Genomic DNA, 15,818 nt, shown 5'->3' on the forward strand with positions numbered 1-15,818 from the left:
CACATGGTATACCAGAGCCAATCAGAGTAGGGATGGAGTTCCCACGCTCTGATTGGCTACTATACCATGTGAGGGCGGCCATGTGCCTTTTCATGACGTCATCTTAAAGGCAATTGAAGCAAAGCCATTCTGATTGGCTGTGCTTTCATTCCCTTTAAGTGACGTCATCATTTTTTTTTTATCGGCCAAAACACATGGTTTTCACGGCCCAATCAGGACCGTGGAAACCATGACAAAAAATTTGACGTCATAGGCCTTTAAAAGCCTACAGTATGTCGTCTCATTTTGAAGCCAGACGCCGCGGAGGAAGGACCTCCGGGAAAGAAAGAAGACCAGGGCGTGGCCGCAGACGGGGAGAAGACCCTGCCCCGCTGGAAGGAGATAGAAGAAAGAAGAACACAGATAAAGATGGATTACAAGTAGAAGACCCGTGGATTGGTTTGGATTTTTAGATTAATGTTTATTATTTTGAATGGTTTATTATTTTATGGGTTCCTGATCGTGGATTGGTTCGTGAGTAAGCTGCGCAACGGGAGTCGGTGGGGGCAAGTAATGGTAAGTGAACTACAGTAAAGAAATGTATTTTATTTAACTTGTTAATTTTTTCAAAAGGTTTTTTAACATGTGTATTTTTTTTGTTTTTGTGGTACAGTATATCATTTCTTGCCACTGTATGTATGTACTGTATGTATATACAGTATGTCTAGAGATATATATATGTACAGTACAGTACAGGGTAAGAAATGATGTTGTTTTAAAAGCTGGATTAGATGTGTTTTAAATTATTTTGTGTATGCTGCTACTGTATGCTTTATTGTGAGTTTAAAGTATTTTAAAATTAGATAGATGTATTCCTTGGTATTGTATTGTGTGTTTGAGGAAGGTCAAGGATAGGCTTGGTTTGTAAAGGTTGTATTTTTGTCGGTACTTATATATTTTTTCAAAGACTTAATTATTCTGCTCTAGGCGTGAATTTGTTAATGGTTTTATTGTTCGGGATCTAGTGTGAATTGTTTAGGGATGTAAATAATGATTGCTAATTGATTTTTGTTTACATGTTTGATTAATTTGCAGAATGTATATGGTGCATAGATTTTATGCATGCATCATATATATTGGAATGTGAGTTTTTTCATTGGTTTGTGATCATATACAGTAGATTGTGAGATCAGTTAGGATTTTTAAAGGAAATTGATTTTAATGTAGTGTCTGTATGGAGAAGTGTTTGGTTGTAGGGCAGTATGCTTTTGATAACCCTTCTACATTTATTTGTACTGTATATTGGTTTATCATGGGTGTGTACAGGTATATAACGTGTGTGTATATATATATATATATATACTGTATATATCTCTCTCTCTCTTTCTGTCTGTCTCTCTGTATGTATATATATACAGTATATATATATAGTTGCATGATGAAGCCACAGTACAAATTCATGGGTGAAGGGTGGGTATCGTGCCTGTGTGGCTTAACCCCTTAATTACCTTTGCGGTTATTATCCGATAAGGTGTTTAAGGGGTTAATTGATATCTGAATGTACTTGCAATGTATTGGCTTGGTATTGGCTATGTCTTGTGTGGGCAAGAGATGGAAGGAAGGCGCTGGCGACGGACACTTCGTATTGATGAGGTCAGTAGTACTTTATTTATTTGTATATGCTAGTTAATGTTTTTAATAATGGGCAATTAATCTATTATCCATATCTCGATAATAGTTATTTTGCACATTATTGTACTGTAGGTGTTGGGGGGGAGGGTTTATGTATTGAATGTATTGGCCAGGTTTATTTTTTTTACATTCAGGGTTACTTCCGTGGTTTTGCGTGGGACCTCTGGAGACCACCTCGGGTATTCTCAGGTATCCCAAGGGTATCAGGCTGGTGGTTCCATGGGTGACACATGCGGGCATGACGATGTGTGGTCCCACTTCTGTGGGGGCACCTCCGACCCGTAGTCTGCGGGCATGACGATGTGTGGTCCCACTTCTGTGGGGGCACCTCCGACCCGTAGGTGCGGGGATGATGATGTGTGGTCCCACTTCTGTGGGGGCACCGCGGACCCGTAGTGAGCACCCGTGAGTTCCCCAGACCCCCATGGGAACCACCCGAGGCCCCGCAGACACCTGTGGGTTTGACCCGGGGCTCCCAGACATCCTTGGGCCTACCGTGGGGACCCAATTGTGGCTCACGGTGACCCAAGGAGACCACCTGGGCGCCATGGTGCTGGCAGGATCCACCAGAAGGCCTCCAGAATCTGTGTAAAAAGGGCTGCTGGTAAACTGTAGGTCTGTCCAGGTGCCCTGCCAGCCCACCGGGGACTAGCGTGGGGCTGCGTTATGAACCCTGTATGTAAAAGAATAAATCTTGTATTTATGGGGGGGCACAGGGGGTGGGTAATGTATTTAATAAATATAATGCTGTTTATTGTGGGTCATTGTACTGTTTTTATTGTGGGGACTGGGGGTGGGGTGTTTCCCCAACGGTATGTGGGTAGGCCTCCCTTGTGGGTACTGACTGGGTGGTTAGGCCTCACGGGGGGGGGGGGTTAGTGTGGGAGGGTATGTAGGCATCCTGAGTGGTGGGTGAGGGTGGGTTAACCCCTTCATGACTGTAGCGGTTAATAACCGCTGTGGTGATTAAGGGGTTAGGGGACATAAATTAAAACATACAAAGTATTGTGTCTGTTTTGCAGAAGCGGAGGGGCCATGGCCAGGATGGGGGGGGTAATGTTACAGTATGTGGGTAGGGGGTGAGGGTGGTTAGACCTCACAGTATGCACTTTGGGTCCCCCCCCCCTCCCCACATTTACATACACTGCACGACATCAATGCAGGGGGGGAGATTTACTGGTAAGGCTTTAGGCCTTTATATCTCTCTCCCTTCAGTGTAATCTGTTTAACAGAAACATTAGGGGGGAGGGGGCTTTAATCAATGCTGTGTATAATGTATACGGTTTTTTACAATTAGATAGATGTAATCCTTGGTATTGTAAGGGTTAGCTTTGGTTTTAAATTGTGTTTTCTGGTTGGTACTTACAGTATATATTGATTTTTGTTTACTTGATTGGTTAAAGTGTTTGTTTGGATGTGTTTGTATTTACTGGTAGAGTAGCTTGCAATTACGTATATTGTTAACATTCATTTGCAGAGAAAATCAGTTAGGATTATTAAATGGATTATTATTATTATTGTCTGTACTGTATAGAGAAGCGTTATTTGTAGGACAGTATGATTTTGATAACCATTCTACAGTACATGTATTTGTATATTGGTTCATCATCTGTGTGTATATACATGTGCTAAGAGGAAAACATTTAAAACAGCAACACTGATATGAAGCATTGACTAAGACTGCTACACTAACTGTTTTCCTCTTTGTATCAGTGTATTTGCTCCAAGTTTATAAGTAAAACTTTGAATTTCCTCCGTAGTGTTTTACACCTTACCTGACTATTTTTGCTCCAATGTACATAGTGTTGATCAATACACTGCGCTATATGCGCAGCAAATAATCCTGCAAATAAAAATAGCACAACTCTGCAGAAATTTCAGTTATCAACTGCCAGTAGTAAATATATAGCATTGTTCATCATTGGTAGCTACTAGGGTACCTGAGTAGTACTATAGACTCTCCTAGTCTATTTTATCTATGTTATACACATTACACCACACAATACCATTTGTATAAAGATTTTTAATAAAGACATTTAATAAAACTTTTTTATTTTTATGCACACATTTATTCACCCCTGACCATATTATACTATAAGGTTTTGCTGTGCGCCTTTCAAAAGGGATCTTTTGGTGCCTCCTTTAGGCACATACCTCCAATCCTATATACTGTATACTGTATACTATATATATATATATGTGTGTGTGTATATATATGTACAGTATACAGTATATATATACACAGTATATACTGTATATGTATAGGGATTGTTATTATATATATACTGTATATATATCCAGTATATATACAGTATATACTGTACAGTATATATTTATTTCTCTTCATGAATTTATTTATTTATTTAGATTTATTTATTAATTGTGGGGCTGCTGTGCGTGAATTTTTTTTATTGGGGGTGAGGGGGGTGTTTGGCCCTTGGTGTGAGTTTAGAACTTGCAGCAGCAGCACAATTAATAAATAAATCTAAATAAATATAAATAAATAAATGAATATAAATAAATAAATTTAAAATACATTTTTATTGATATTGTACATGTGCAGAGGGTCTCCAGAGCAGAAGCGCACAGGTTTCAGGTCTGGGGACACCCTGCCCCCCGAGATACAGGCCCCTTTAGTGGGTGCCGGTATCCCTCTGCTTGGTTTAACAGGCTGCGGTCACGTGATCGGGGCCTTTAAACGCAGAGGGATACCGGCACCCCCTAAAGGGGCCTGTATCTCGGGGGGCAGGGGGTCCCCAGACCTAAAACCTGTGCGCTTCAGCTCCGGAGACCCCCTGCACATCTACACTATCAATAAAAATGTATTTCAAATGTATTTATTGTCATTTATTTATTTATTTATTTAGATTTATTTATTTATTTTTTGGCGGCTGCTGTGTGTGTGTATTTTTTTATTGTGGGTAGCGGGAGGGTGGGTGAATGGGGTATTAGCTCCAACGATGGTTGTTTAGGGCTTGCGGGGGGGGGGGTAGCGGGAGGGCTTAACCCCTTCATGACCGTAGCGGTATTAACTGCTACGGTCGTGAAGGGGTTAAGTGCACCCGCAACCCCTCCCCCCAGTCCTAAACTCACAACAAGGGCCAAATACCCCCCTCACCCATCCCCACTACACACAATAAAGCGGGCACGGTGGGTTAACCCCTTCATTGCCTTAGCGGCTATCCGCTATGGTAATGACGCAGCATTTCTGTATTTTTAATAATATTGAGCAGGAGCAGGGGGGGTCCCTGAGCATTAATTTCTGGCTCAGGGAACCCCCTGCTCACTGTACAATATTATTAAAATACAGAAATGATGCTTCTTTACCATAGCGCATAGCCACTAAGGTAAAGAACGAGTATTTATTTATACTGTATATTGTATGTGTTTTATTGATACTGTACATGTGCAGAGGGTCTCCAGAGAAGAAGCGCACAGGTTTCAGGTTTGGGGACCCCCTGCCCCCCGAGATACAGGCCCCTTTAGGGGGTGCCGGTATCCCTCTGCTTGGTTTAATAGGCTGCGGTCACGTGATCGGGGCCTTTAAACGCAGAGGGATACCGGCACCCCCTAAAGGGGGCTGTATCTCGGGGGGCAGGGGGTCCCCAGACCTAAAACCTGTGCGCTTCAGCTCCGGAGACCCCCTGCACATCTACACTATCAATAAAAATGTATTTCAAATAAGTTTTAATGTGCCGATGTTTGCGCAGAGAGAGAGCAGCGGATCTCTCTCTGCTGCAAACACATCACGCCACCGCCGCCCATACAGTAGTATCATTTATGTATATGCATACTGTATACAGTACTGTACAGTATGTGTACAGTACTGTATGTTAGGGCTTATAGGGGTTGTTGTTATACAGTATATATATATATTGTATACAGTATATATACTGCATTACAATTCATTATAGGGGACGGCTTCACAGAGAACAGCTTGCAAGCGCCACCATGTGTATTTTCACGGCATTGCAGTATTTCAGCAAGCCGGAATAAAAAGCTTAAATCCCTGCCGGAAAATAACGCAATGCACTCTGGCAGAAAACGATCAGAAACCTGAATACACCCGAGTATACCCGAATTCGCGGGACTAGCCGAGCTCGAATAAAGTGTGTCGCCAGTGTATGACTCTGGGTTTTCTTTGTTGCCTTCCTCTGGATCAATAAGTAAGTATAGATATAGGATAAAGAATCTGTTGTCTAAATTTAGCATAGGTTAAACTTGATGGACGTACGTCTTTTTCAACCTCATCTACTATGTAACTATGTAACTATGTAAAAGGAGTAAAGGGAAAATGATCTAACTTGGATGTCAGAGATTAGAAGAGCAGAGTCGGAGGGCAATTGGTGCAAGGAGAACAAGGACAAAGCAGTTTCCACCAAAAAGTCATCGTTTTTATTATTTTGTTTTCTCAAAATCATTTATTAAAATATTGAAGAAAGAGAAGGAGCAGATGAAAAGTTCCATTGGTAACATGCAGTGCATGGTGTTAATTCTATTTACATGGAAAAAAAATAGAAAGCTATTTCCTGATTTTTTCAAAATCTCCTAAACCAATAGAAAATGACACTATCTTTAGTTTAAAGAATTAACAAGTGTCTGGTCTTTTACACAAACCCCTCTTATTTATAGTGTAGGGACAAAGGAACATGTCGTTTTTGTACTTCTTGCTAAACTGTGATTAAAAGCAATGAAGTGATTGTTTTCATAATCATTTCATTCAATCAGGTGAAGATTTGAATGATTACCAATAATAATTTATATGGCAGATATACTAGCAGAAAGTACATTTGTTCTTAATGAGAATTATTCCGTTTCACAAAATATTCCATAAAGTTTACCTTTAATTAATTTGTTAATTTTCTGTAAACTTCAGAGAGTTACAATTATTACAGTACATTTATGACCATTTTTCAGTCAAATTCAAGCTAAGTTGTTTTTTCCTTCAACAGGTTAAGAAAGCCCTGCTTAGCTTCTGTGAATGATAACAAAAAACATTACAAATGCATATTATAAAAAAAAGCTAATTGTGCTGAAGTGTGATAAGCAGTTGAATTATAAAGTTTATTATTCCCAATATATTTAAATAATATAGTTTTGGCAGACTGTTAAGAATGTACACATCCCAATACATGCTGTACTTAGCACAGTCATTAAGAAGAAGTCAAATATTATCTGTAATTATAAAGTGGAAGAATTCCCTCACTCTCTCACTAAAGTGCTCACAATCCTTTGTCACATTAAGTTATTTCTGTAGGGGTAAACCGTTTCTCCTCTATTTAATATTGTGCAATGTATTGCACACAAATGACCTCTTAGCACTATGTTGCAGCATAGAGATACTTATCAATAGAAGACAAAGCATTTATTGAAATGGAGTCCTTTATTAAATGTTTTACAGCCAGCAGTACCCTAAAATGTATAACTTGGAAAATGTTTGAAGAATTCAGAGTGTTTTCTTCTTTAGTGTATTTAAAACCAGAGACATAACATAAAACACAGACAAAGCTCAGTGCACATCCAGAAAAACTTATATACGGTACAGTGCCTAAATATACATGTATAAATAACTAATAAATAAAATGGTCTTTTAGTTTAACATTTTGGCCAAATTGTTGTAAGCCCTTGAGCCAAACTTCACGGCAGACCACGTTCAAGGGTCCCTACACTAATATAAATTCTTAATAACCTGTGCATTGCCAGGAAGAATGATTTATAATAAATCTGTCAATATGAGTTGCAAAAGTTCTAAGTCTGATTGAAGCTTTTATTAACCTGTACATTACCAGGAAAAGCACTCTGTAATAGATTTGTCACAATCACACTGCATGCAGGCAAGTTCCCCTGATAGTTGGAGATGCCATGGAGTGAGCTTTTAACCATTCAAATGTGGGAGGGAGTGAGCTTCAATTGGATAGGAGGTTGCCACCCTCCAAAACAGCCAAGACTAGCTGCACAAGAATTATAAAACATACAGAACACCTACAAGCTCAAATTGAACCCCCAAAATACCCACAACATATATATAAGCATATAAGTTTCACAGAGGAGTGCTACTGAGCATGGCAATTTATATTTAAAACCAGAGACATAACATAAAACACAGACAAAGCTCAGTGCACATCCAGAAAAACTTATATACGGTACAGTGCCTAAATATACATGTATAAATAACTAATAAATAAAATGGTCTTTTAGTTTAACATTTTGGCCAAATTGTTGTAAGCCCTTGAGCCAAACTTCACGGCAGACCACGTTCAAGGGTCCCTACACTAATATAAATTCTTAATAACCTGTGCATTGCCAGGAAGAATGATTTATAATAAATCTGTCAATATGCGTTGCAAAAGTTCTAAGTCTGATTGAAGCTTTTATTAACCTGTACATTACCAGGAAAAGCACTCTGTAATAGATTTGTCACAATCACACTGCATGCAGGCAAGTTCCCCTGATAGTTGGAGATGCCATGGAGTGAGCTTTTAACCATTCAAATGTGGGAGGGAGTGAGCTTCAATTGGATAGGAGGTTGCCACCCTCCAAAACAGCCAAGACTAGCTGCACAAGAATTATAAAACATACAGAACACCTACAAGCTCAAATTGAACCCCCAAAATACCCACAACATATATATAAGCATATAAGTTTCACAGAGGAGTGCTACTGAGCATGGCAATTTATATTTAAAACCAGAGACATAACATAAAACACAGACAAAGCTCAGTGCACATCCAGAAAAACTTATATACGGTACAGTGCCTAAATATACATGTATAAATAACTAATAAATAAAATGGTCTTTTAGTTTAACATTTTGGCCAAATTGTTGTAAGCCCTTGAGCCAAACTTCACGGCAGACCACGTTCAAGGGTCCCTACACTAATATAAATTCTTAATAACCTGTGCATTGCCAGGAAGAATGATTTATAATAAATCTGTCAATATGCGTTGCAAAAGTTCTAAGTCTGATTGAAGCTTTTATTAACCTGTACATTACCAGGAAAAGCACTCTGTAATAGATTTGTCACAATCACACTGCATGCAGGCAAGTTCCCCTGATAGTTGGAGATGCCATGGAGTGAGCTTTTAACCATTCAAATGTGGGAGGGAGTGAGCTTCAATTGGATAGGAGGTTGCCACCCTCCAAAACAGCCAAGACTAGCTGCACAAGAATTATAAAACATACAGAACACCTACAAGCTCAAATTGAACCCCCAAAATACCCACAACATATATATAAGCATATAAGTTTCACAGAGGAGTGCTACTGAGCATGGCAATTTATATTTAAAACCAGAGACATAACATAAAACACAGACAAAGCTCAGTGCACATCCAGAAAAACTTATATACGGTACAGTGCCTAAATATACATGTATAAATAACTAATAAATAAAATGGTCTTTTAGTTTAACATTTTGGCCAAATTGTTGTAAGCCCTTGAGCCAAACTTCACGGCAGACCATGTTCAAGGGTCCCTACACTAATATAAATTCTTAATAACCTGTGCATTGCCAGGAAGAATGATTTATAATAAATCTGTCAATATGAGTTGCAAAAGTTCTAAGTCTGATTGAAGCTTTTATTAACCTGTACATTACCAGGAAAAGCACTCTGTAATAGATTTGTCACAATCACACTGCATGCAGGCAAGTTCCCCTGATAGTTGGAGATGCCATGGAGTGAGCTTTTAACCATTCAAATGTGGGAGGGAGTGAGCTTCAATTGGATTAAACTAAAAGACCATTTTATTTATTAGTTATTTATACATGTATATTTAGGCACTGTACCGTATATAAGTTTTTCTGGATGTGCACTGAGCTTTGTCTGTGTTTTATGTTATGTCTCTGGTTTTAAATATAAATTGCCATGCTCAGTAGCACTCCTCTGTGAAACTTATATGCTTATATATATGTTGTGGGTATTTTGGGGGTTCAATTTGAGCTTGTAGGTGTTCTGTATGTTTTATAATTCTTGTGCAGCTAGTCTTGGCTGTTTTGGAGGGTGGCAACCTCCTATCCAATTGAAGCTCACTCCCTCCCACATTTGAATGGTTAAAAGCTCACTCCATGGCATCTCCAACTATCAGGGGAACTTGCCTGCATGCAGTGTGATTGTGACAAATCTATTACAGAGTGCTTTTACTGGTAATGTACAGGTTAATAAAAGCTTCAATCAGACTTAGAACTTTTGCAACTCATATTGACAGATTTATTATAAATCATTCTTCCTGGCAATGCACAGGTTATTAAGAATTTATATTAGTGTAGGGACCCTTGAACGTGGTCTGCCGTGAAGTTTGGCTCAAGGGCTTACAACAATTTGGCCAAAATGTTAAACTAAAAGACCATTTTATTTATTAGTTATTTATACATGTATATTTAGGCACTGTACCATATATAAGTTTTTCTGGATGTGCACTGAGCTTTGTCTGTGTTTTATGTTATGTCTCTGGTTTTAAATATAAATTGCCATGCTCAGTAGCACTCCTCTGTGAAACTTATATGCTTATATATATGTTGTGGGTATTTTGGGGGTTCAATTTGAGCTTGTAGGTGTTCTGTATGTTTTCTTCTTTAGTGTGCCACATATTCCAGTAAGTAAAGATTGCTTTGCCAAGCAGATACAAAAAAAATGAAAAGTGCAGTGAAGTTTTTAATAACACTTAACCACTGAAAAAGTCAACGTAGTCAGCAGGATTTGAACCTGCGCGGGGAATGGATTTCTAGTCCATCGCCTTAACCACTCAGCCATGATTACATAGCTGGTAGCACTGAATTCAGTCACACAAATGGCTCTTGAGCGGATATGGGTAACACACTAATGATTGATGACCAATTTGAACCAAATAACCTTGAGAACATTTTCATAAAGAGAACTACATGACTTGTTTGTACACAACGTTTAAACAACATTATCTTTGTTAAATGTTGCTGCTATTGGGTTTTTGAACAATGACGAGAAATACTTTTTGTTAACCACATTCAATGTACAGTATGAAACAGTTCTGAGGCACACAAAAAAAGATAAGGGGTTAAAAGTAGTAAAGGGAAAATGATCTAATTTAGATGTCAGAGATTAGAAGAGCAGGGTCATAGTGCAATTAGGGCAAGAAGAACAAGGGCAAAGCAGTTTCCACCAAAAAGTTATCATTTTTATTATTATTAAGAATTAACAAGTGTCTGGTCTTCTACACAAAACCCCCTTAATTATGGTGTAGGGACAAAGGAACATGTGGTTTTCGTACTTCTTGCTAAACTTTAATTAAAAGCAATGAAGGGATTGTTTTCATAATCATTTCATTAATGCAGGTGAAGATTTGAATGATTACCAATAATAATTTATATGGCAGATATACTAGCAGAAAGTACATTTGTTCTTAATGAGAGTCATTCTGTTTCACAAAAGATTCCATAAAGTTTACATTTAATTAAATTGTTAATTTTCTGTAAACTTCAGAGAGTTAAAATTATTACAGTACATTAATGACCATTTTTTCAGTCAAATTCAAGCTAAGTTGTTTTTTCTTTCAACAGGTTTAGAAAGCCCTGCTTAGCTTTTGTGAATGATAACAAAAAACATTACAAATGCATATTATAACAAAAAGCTAATTGTGCTGAAGTGTGATAAGCAGTTGAATTATAAAGTTTATTATTCCCAATATATTTAAATAATATAGTTTTGGCAGACTGTTAAGAATGTACACATCTCAATACATGCTGTACTTAGCACAGTCATTAAGAAGAAGTCAAATATTATCTGTAATTATAAAGTGGAAGAAATCCCTCACTTTCACACTAAAGTGCTCACAATCCTTTGTCACATTAAGTTATTTCTATATGGTTAAACCATTTCTCCTCTATTATATGTTGTGCAAAGTATTGCACACACATGACCTCTTAACAATATCTTGCAGCATAGTGATACTTATCTATAGAAAACATAGCATGGATTGAAATGGAGTCCTTTATTAAATGTTTTACAGCCAGCAGCACCCTAAAATGTATAACTTGGGAAATGTTTGAAGAATTCAGAGTGTTTTCTTCTTTAGTGTGCCACATATTCCAGTAAGTAAAGATTGCTTTGACAAGCAGATAAAAACAAAATGAAAAGTTCAGTTGCGTTTTAAAAACACTTCACAGCTGAAAAAGATAAACGTAGTCAGCAGGATTTGAACCTGCGCGGGGAAACCCCAATGGATTTCGAATCAATCGCCTTAACCACTCGGCCATGACTACATAGCTGAAAACTCTGATTTCTGTCACACAGTTGGCTCTTGAACGGATTTGGGTAACACTCACTATTGAACGATGACCAATATGAACCAACTGACCTTGAGAACATTTTCATAAAGTGAAATACATGACTTGTTTGTACACATTGTTTAAACAACATTATCTTTGTAAAATGAAGCTGCTATTGGGTTCTTGAACAATGACGAGAAATACTGTTTGTTAACCACATTCAATGTACAGTATGAAACAGATCTGAGGCACAAAAAAAAGAAAAGGGGTTAAAAGGAGTAAAGGGAAAATCATCTAACTTAGATGTCAGAGATTAGAAGAGCAGAGTCATTGTGCAATTAGGGCAAGAAGAACAAGGGCAAAGCAGTTTCCACCAAAACGTTATCATTTTTATTATTATTAAGAATTAACAAGTGCCTGGTCTTCTACACAAAACCCCCTTAATTATAGTGTAGGGACAAAGGTACATGTGGTTTTCGTACTTCTTGCTAAACTTTAATTAAAAGCAATGAAGTGATTATTTTCATAATCATTTCATTAATTCAGGTTAAGATTTGAATGATTACCAATAATAATTTATATGGCAGATATACTAGCAGAAAGTACATTTGTTCTTAATGAGAATCATTCTGTTTCACAAAAGATTCCATAAAGTTTACATTTGATTAATTTCTTAATTTTCTGTAAACTTCAGGGAGTTACAATTATTACAGTACATGAATGACCATTTTCAGTAAAAGTCAAGTTAAGTTGTTTTTTTCTTCAACAGGTTTAGAAAGCCCTGGTTAGCTTTTGTAAATGATAACAATAAAACATTACAAATGCTTTTTCATAACAAAAAGCTATTTGTGATGAAGGGCCTCATGCAGAGAACAGCGCTAATAGCAATCTCGCCATTTTCCGGCGAAAATCGCGCTAAAAACAGCCGAAAATGGCGAGATTTGAAAAAAGCGCCATTTTTTTTTTCCCTTGAAATTCGCCGCGCGGCTGGAGAGTTTCTAATCTCTCCAGTTTTTTTTTCTGCCGTATGCAAAGAGCCGCGATCGCCATCTAGTGGCTGTTCGCGCCAAAAAAATGGCGTGATTTTCAACATTTTTCCTCTCCACCAAGCAGCTGGCGCTCCGCAGCCGGTGGAGGGGAAAAAAAAAAACGCGATTTTTTCCCCACAAGTTTCACAGCGCTTATAGCGCTGGTTGAAACTCTCCATATGCAGAAAGGCTTGTAAATGCAGTTTTCTGCCCTTTCTGCATATGGAGAAAAAAACTCTCCAAAAAAGCTACAATTTTTCCCCCTCTCCAATTCTAAAATTCGCTGCTCTCTGCATGAGGCCCGAAGTGTGATACATGCAGTACTTAGCACAGTCATTAAGAAGAAGTCAAATATTATCTGTAATTATAAAGTGGAAGAATTCCCTCACTCTCACACTAAAGTGCTCATTATCCTCTGTAACCTTAAGTTTTTTCTGTAGGGGTAAATCGTTTCTCTATTTTATGTTGTGCAAAGTATTGCACACAAATGACCTCTTAGCACTATGTTGCAGCATAGAGATACTTATCAATAGAAGACAATGCATTTATTGAAATGGAGTCCTTTATTAAATGTTTTACAGCCTGCAGCACCCTAAAATGTATAACTTGGAAAATGTTTGAAGAATTCAGAGTGTTTTCTTCTTTAATGTGCCACATATTCCAGTAAGTAAAGATTGCTTTGCCAAGCAGATACAAACAAATTGAAAAGTGCAGTGAAGGGTTTTTTTTTTGTTTCAATCTTTTTTATTGTTTTCACAATACAGTAACATCTCTTTAAACATTGTCTTACGTATCACAAGACTGTTGTTAAACTAAGCATTTGTGGATTTTAACATAAATTAAAATACAGCATTTCTAGAACAAAGCGAGTACCATATCGATTTTGTAATCCAATCATGTGAGTCGTGCTTATGTACCTATGAAATAGGTAGATCTTGAGAAATGGTAGAGAGAGAAGGAAGAGGGGAAGACAAAGAGGGGGAGGTGGATGGAGGGAGAGCGGGGGTGGTTCAGGTCTGTCTACTTGGGGTTCCTTAGTTTATGGAAGGAGTGTTTCCTTTCAGTATTGTGGTTGTTTTAGTCTAGGGACCAGGGTTCCCATATCTTATCAAATTTGTCAAGGGTGTGGTTTAATTGAGCTGATAGTTTTTCCATTATTTTAACGTAGTTAACTCTTAATATGACTGTACGTCTAGATGGGGGGTGTATGTTTTTCCATGCAGCTGCTATGGAGCATCGAGCCGCCGTTAATATAAATGATATAAGTTTGCTTACTGGGGATTGAAGTTCCTCTATTGGTTTTGCTAACAGGAATGTCAGCGGGTCTATAGGCACTCTCAGTTCCATGCTCTCAAGAATCAGGCCTTGTACCATGGTACAGAATATCTGAATTCGTGGGCAGTTCCACCAGATATGGACCATGTCCCCTCTCATACCACATCCTCTCCAGCAGAGATCTGGAGTTCCTGGGAAGATATGGTTCAGTCTACTCGGGGTTAGGTACAATTGGAACAAAACTTTGTATATGTTTTCTTTTGTGACTGTGCAAATTGATGTTTTAGCTGCCGATTCCCAGATATCCCTCCAGTCTTCCCTATCTATGTCTATGTTTAGGTCTTCAGCCCATGTCCGCATATAATTGTGAGGTTGGGGAGTTGCATGAGATGCTATCCCCGTGTATATCTCCGAGATCAAACCTCTTCTGTAAGGGCATTCCATACATAATTTCTCAAAGTTCGTTAAGGTAGTAAATTTGTTTTTCTGAGACACCTTTTGGAGAAAGTGTCGGATCTGTTGATAGCTATATATTGGGAGGTTCTGTCTGTGGGGATTTTGCTTTATCTCCTGATAGGAGAGGATCTCTCCTTCTTTAATGAGGTCTTTTGCTGCCAGTATGTCCATATTTCTGAGTTGCTCCACATATTTGGGGGAACACCCCGGCGGGATCCCAGGATTATGGACTATCGTGTTCAGGCTTGAGGGGTGGTTGGAGAGGTCATATCTTTTTTTGCTTTTGGACCAAATGTCCCATGTGCACCTCATTGCCCCAAGTTTAAATCTTCCCGCGGGGCTCTCCCCCTCCCCGGAGCTCCATAGCTCCACTGCTAGAGTGGAAGGGCCCACATAGGAGGACTCGATCCCCAGCCAACATCAAGTTGTTGGTTCACAGTTCCACATTACTGCTTGTTTTAGGTGGGCAGCATGGTAGTATTTTATGATATCTAGTTCCCTCATACCCCCTTCCAATCTCAGTGCTAGCATTACCGATCTTGCAACCCGCGTTTTTTTGTGCTTCCAGATAAATTGAAACATTCTATTTTGAATATTTTTGAGCTCCCTGATCGGAACTTTTATCGGGAGAGTTTGGAGAAGTATAACAGCCTGGGCAAGATATTCATTTTTACTGCTTGTAGGCGGACGCTCACAGATGTATGCAAGGGCGACTGATTATAGTGAAATTAAATAGGCCTTTTATTGCGCCTGTTTCCTTAACCTCAGGAAACCATCCAAACAAGGGGTAAACAAAGCTTCTATTCACTTGGGAGTATTTCTAGTGAAATACTATGCAGTTCACAACTCCCTTAGATAAGCATGTCTCCCAGCCCCAAACATATAGCATGAATTAAGCAGATATAAGAAGTCTCATAAATGAAAGTCTTATCTGTTCCTTGTGGTTTGGAGGGAAAATCTTCTCTGTCCCTGGTTCAGCTCCCTTTTCCTCAGGGTGTGTCAGCATTCGGGTTTAGAAGTTTCCCCTGTGTCTTGAAAGCAGCTCTGCTGTTTCTTCTGGCAGGGCTCAAGACTGTTTGTCTCCAAGTTCAGCTCAGGTGTGAGCTAAGTAGTCTCATTTCCTGTCTCAAAAGACAGGCTTTTCTAA

The 15,818-nt window shown here is 38.6% G+C and overlaps 1 non-coding gene across 1 annotated transcript; it reads right to left on the minus strand.

Moving 5' to 3' along the window:
* Positions 1-11,824: 11,824 nt before the first annotated feature.
* On the minus strand, positions 11,825-11,906 carry TRNAS-CGA (transfer RNA serine (anticodon CGA)). Its single transcript has one exon. It is a non-coding gene; the product is annotated as a tRNA-Ser (tRNA).
* Between the last annotated feature and the right edge of the window lie 3,912 nt (positions 11,907-15,818).

Source organism: Ascaphus truei, chromosome 15 (genome assembly GCF_040206685.1).
Source record: "Ascaphus truei isolate aAscTru1 chromosome 15, aAscTru1.hap1, whole genome shotgun sequence".
Lineage (NCBI taxonomy): Eukaryota > Metazoa > Chordata > Amphibia > Anura > Ascaphidae > Ascaphus > Ascaphus truei.